The sequence below is a fragment of the Vigna unguiculata genome, chromosome 3 (assembly GCF_004118075.2).
Source record: "Vigna unguiculata cultivar IT97K-499-35 chromosome 3, ASM411807v1, whole genome shotgun sequence".
NCBI lineage: Eukaryota > Viridiplantae > Streptophyta > Magnoliopsida > Fabales > Fabaceae > Vigna > Vigna unguiculata.
In genome coordinates this window covers 11,364,983-11,370,836 of record NC_040281.1, presented here as the reverse complement: position 1 = coordinate 11,370,836, position 5,854 = coordinate 11,364,983, and positions in this window count along the sequence as shown.

The window sequence follows — 5,854 nt, the reverse complement described above, 5'->3', positions numbered from 1 at the left end:
GGAAGCCCCGATAGGCTGGGTGGCCCGATGATCTAGAGGCATGATGGCCTGTACTACACAATTGTGCCATTAAGTTCGTCAATATGGCCCGGTCCAACCCATCTAGGTCATTGGCCCAATGCTCCAGACGGGAACGGGCCCGACGACCTGAACGGGCCCGATGATCAAGATGGGCCTGATGACCTGGACGAGCCCGAAAATCCGGACGGGGCCGAATACCCGGACGGGTCCGAATACTCAGACAAAATCGACGACTCGGACGTGCCCGTACACACAGACGGGCTCGAAGACCCGGACGGGTCTGATGACTAGGACGAGGTCAAGCACCCAAACGGGGCCGAGGACGTGGACAAGCCCGACGACTTGGACACGTTCGACGATCCGGACAGGCCCGACGACCTAGACAGGCCTGTGACTCGAATGGGCCCGACAACTAGTACGGACGCTTTCAAACTGTCGGGTCTGTCTAGATAGTCTAGCTCGTACGAGTCGTCAGGCCCGTTTGGATCATCGAGACCATCCGGGTCATTGGGCCCGTCCGAGTCATCGTTCCCGTCCAGGTCGTCGGGCTCGTCCAGGTCTGCGTCGTCCCGCATTTTCGGGTCGTTGGGCACGTCCGAGTCGTCATGCTCGTCCGATTCATCGGGCCCAATGATTTGGAAGGGCCTGTTCGGGTCGTCGGGCTCGTTTGGGTCGTTGGGCCCGTCCAAGTCATCCTGCTCGTCCGGGTTGTTTGGTCTGTCTAAGTCGTTAGGCTCGTGTAGATCATCGGGCCCGTTTGAATCGTCGGGCTCGTTTGGGTCGTCGGACTTGTTTGGGTCATCGGGCCTATTTGGGTCGTTGGGCTCATCCAGGTCATCGGGCCCGTCCGGGTCGTCGGGCTCGTCTGGGTCTTCGTGTCCGTCCGGATCATCTAGAATGTGAGGTTGAGTGAGAATAATTTCAAATTCCACCTATTTTGACGGTATTTGAGTTTCTACTAATTTAACTAAATGAAATCCTTCAAAAAAATGCTTGCATTTGAAATGCTTTTTAATTTCTCTATCCAAACAAAGCATTTCATTACAAAGAAATATAAATTCTTCAAAAAAATGAATTGCTTCATTAAAATACTCTATCCAAACACACTCTTAGACAATATCTAAGTATTACTAGGTCAAAATGGCAATTGAAGTAATTTGCTCAAATCATTATCCAATTAGGCTTCATATGCTTTACAAAAAAAGATAATTGGACAGGCCTTGATTAAAATTAGTGAGGACCTTTAAATCAGCCCATATAACATTATTAAAATAGGAGGGAAAGTTAGTTACAACAATAAAAGTTAGTTATATTTTCATATGAAGATGTAAATCTAAACATGTGCAACACTATTATTTCTTCTCCACATCTCTGTCCTTTTCTTTCTTTCTTTCTAAGTTCTTGAAAGATAAATTTCACCATCAATTCAATGTGATCCTATTCAAATAAATTTTTATTTGCTCTGGGATTTTATATGTTTCTTCATCTTTTTGTTTTCAGTTATTAGTTCATTTTTGTGATCACGAAAGAATTGAGTTTGGATGATGATCAAATTATAATTGATTAATCTGTTTTAATGAATATTAGGTTATTAATTGATCACCTAAACAATTTATGAATCTATTGTTGAATTTGCATTTTTTATTAATTGTGATTGCAGTTTAGTTTCAATTTCATGAATAAATGTTATATGATTATTTAAATAATTCTATGATTATAATGTATACGAATTGTAGATTTGCTCAGTAATAATTTCACATTAGTTTAGTTCAATCTTGAATCGATGAATTTGTTCGTTTGAATTTTTTCCCAAAATTATTTGATTATCTTAAGTTTCGTTATAATTTTTATTTTCAATTATCTTGAGTATGTAAGATCTTGCACCGTGTGTGATCTTCTAACCATTCTTACCTTTCACCTAAGTCCTTAGCCTCCCACCCTTTATGCTCTAGGTATTGAATTACCCTACTTTCTTGTTTTTTATAGTCATTTTCTACTTTGTTTCATAATAAGTTATTAAATTCACAGAGCAATTGACAAGATTAGTATATTAGTTTATTAAATTGAACAGTTATATCATTAAGTTATATCATTAGATCAAAAGTTACACAAGTTATAGATGATAATTAATATATAATTTTTTTTTAATTAAGAATATAATAATCCAATGACTTGATCCACCAAACTTTCGCTATGGGATAGATGATGTCAGACTTGTTCTACTCTCCTTTTTAATAATTTCCTTAATAGAAATCAAACTTGTAATCTTAATTATAATACCAATTGTTGAATTGAGTACTTGTCATTAGACCAAAAATTCTAGCTGATTAGTCAGAGTGAAACATGTAACCGTCCAAGAAAATAGAATATTAAGCTAACTAGCCATATAGATAAGAGAAATATACGCAAACATACAAATATAGTGTAGTTGTAGTCCTTTTACAAAATAAAGTGTTTCAAAATGCATAATTTACTGAAGTTCTTCAAAATACATAACAAGACTAATCAAACTACACCATATCATGAATTTTATCTACAAAATTAAGGCATAGAAAATTAACTACGAATAACCTACGAAACCAAGGCATCAAAAATTATCTACAAAATTGCTTGTGGAAAATGTAGTACTCAAGTTACCTATGAAATATTACAGGTAACTTACGTACGAAGATCTTCGTAGATAATTTACCTACGAAAGTTACCTACGAAATAGTTCTAGTAACTTCATCAGTAACTTAAATATATATATAAGAAAAACAAAATTTGTAATAATCCATGCAACGTCTTTTTATGAATCAACAATTAAAGTTCACAATACAAAACATAATTTAAACCAATGCTTATATAAGAATCTCAATTTCCAATTAAACCAATGCTTATATCAAAGCATGCTTTAAAATCCAAACACAAAAAGAAAATGCCAGTACACAAATAACAATACACTCTTTGGGAGAACTTTTATAAAACGAAGAAAAAAACACTTACCTTTTTGGATCAAAATTATCAACAAGAAGGTCATCATCCAAAAGAAATATGTAGCTATATCGACAATTATGTTTGGATGCAAAAATCGTTTCTCAAACCATTTATGCCATGACATAACATTATTTCACTCAATCTTTACCCATGAACATAATCTTTAGAAAAGATTATTACAACTTTATAGCTAACCTCTTTTACCTATAAAGAGAAAACCTTCTTCAAAAAATAGCAATGTCCCCCAAACTCTCATATTTATTAGCATACTAGAATTTGTGTATGTATCACATCAGCAACACACTTTCATTATCTAATTATTATATAATCTTAGCAAAGGCATATGCATGGGAATTCACAAGCATACAATAGTCATAGAACTACTACAAGTTTTTACATTGATTCACACTTAGATAACAGATAATACATATGCCTTTAACAATTCAGATTGCTCACCTATAAGTCTCTCCTTATCATAGTAGAGCTGAAATCACAGATTTTAAAAACTTCAATTAATAGCTCTTTGTACCATTCATTTTACAAAAGGACAATAACTTATATCCTCTACATGAATAAAATATGCATCCTAACCCTAGCAGAAAAAATGTCACTAAGTAAAATTAGTCTTAAACTATTCCATTTTTACACACATGATATTCTCATTTTGCTAAAACCATACAAGTCGGGAGAACATATAAATATAGAGATAAGCTTTGATAACAAAAACTACAAGGCAATTAACATCATTCAACATTGAAGTTCAATGAAAAACCACACAACGCGTAATTTTCCAATTCAAAACTCAACTTCAATTAATTTTAAACTCGTCCATCCACGAAACACAACAATTAGAAGGAAACAGAAGGAAACGAAATTGTTGCAATTGAGTGAGAGCCACACACCTTCTTCAAGCATATGGCTCAAATGGCATCCTATCAGAAGTTGAAGTGGCGGACGACGACATTGAGCTCTAGTGATTGCGACCAACAACCCTAGTATCATCGATGGTGGAAGATGATCAGATGCGAAAAAGAAGCATTCAAAGTGTTTGACAAAATCTGTGAGAGTGAAAGATGTGTTTCAGTGGGTTCCATGTTAGAGTGCACACTCTTCTCGTTGAACACCCAATCCTTATCTTCCCACTCGAGCTTGGAGTAATTGTGATAACTACTACTCGAATCCATCTCCAACAACCAAATTCAAAACTTAATGTGATTCTCTACAATTTCCTTGAGTCACCTGTTATGTGAAAAATGACAAGTGCACCGGTCACACATAGCAAGTAATAAATATCATTCTTTCCACAGGGACTTGTGCAACAAATGACAAATATCACAATTCATAACTCAAATAGACAACAAAGCTCACAAAAACACAAAGAAACTATTTTTCGTATTTTATCAAACAGTTGGTGTGCACAAAAATTTAACATAGATTATATACAATTGTCAAGATTAGATTTTATTCACTTTATTCTCATGCATTTACAAACATCTCAATTCTAATTTCAAGTCAAAATCAACTATAAGAATACTCAAATCCTATTCCTAGTGACTTTGAGTCTATGATAACTCATCAAGTTCCAATTTCTTGAATCCTCAACAAGAGAAGTCATGCATTAAGTTCAAGAGTCTTAAGATTACTAATGAATCATGTGTTATCCCTAGATACAAGCTCCATTAAGCATTTAATTTCAGTTCTAAGTTCAAAAGACATTTTCCAACACCTCAAGAACCACAAATCATGCATGGGTGGCCAAACCAAAGCAAGCATTAAGCATGGAAATCAAATCCTAACATAGAAATGGAAAAGCATATGGATTAACATCACAAAGTACACAAGAATTCAGTCCATTACATCTAATCTCAACAAATAGTTTTAGATCTCCATGGTGGAGAACCTAGGTTTTACAAATTGAAGAGATAGGGAAGAAATGAAAACCAAAGAGAAGATGCAAGCCCTCTCCCAAGGTTCTTGGCAACTGACCCATGCTCCAATTGTGTCTCCCATTCACGTCTCCATCTCCAATTTGCAACCTATCTTCCTCTTTAACCCCAAAAGGGGGAAAACCCACCATGAATGGAGGAGAAGACCCAAGGAGGAGTGGTAGAGTTTCCCAACACCCTTAGCAACCTCAAAAAGGCTCTCCAAGCATCTAAAAGTGTTTCTCTATCATGCAAAATGAGGAATGGACCAAACCCTCACGAGAAACAAGATTAAAAACCCATTTTTTTTACATGTCAACAACGCCACCTCAGCCTTGTCTCAGCAGCGGTCAGCGCCAGGTTTTAGGAATTGAATGGCGTCCAGTCCCACTTTCCACCGCTCAACTTTGTGGCGCTTAGCCCCAGTTTTCCACCGCTCAGCCTTGGGTAGTTTGACAACATTATGTATTTGAAGGACTGGTCGTGATTCTAGTGGCATCCGACGTAGGTATTTACTTCAAAATTAATATTTTCTTGTCGAATCATGCTCCCTTGAGTTCTTGCTTGTTTTCCTCCACCACAAATGTTTCCTATTAACTTATTTAACACACTTAAAAGAGATATTAGAGGCAAAACAAGCATAAAATAACTAAATACAAAACAATACAAAACACACTAAACTTGAGGATATAACAAGATAAAAGCTAGGAAATAGTTGATTTATTCATGACAATAAACACACATAAAAGAGGTAAAAATAGACATTATGATCGCCCAAACTTCTCTTGAAGACTGAAATCCGTGAATGAGTGGAAGATGGACATGGGTTAGAAAATAGAGGAAGAAAAGAACGACTTACAAATTTGGAGTGAACAAAGAAAACCACAAATTTGGAGCTAATAAAGCAAATAACAATTTCAAACAAGAAACCC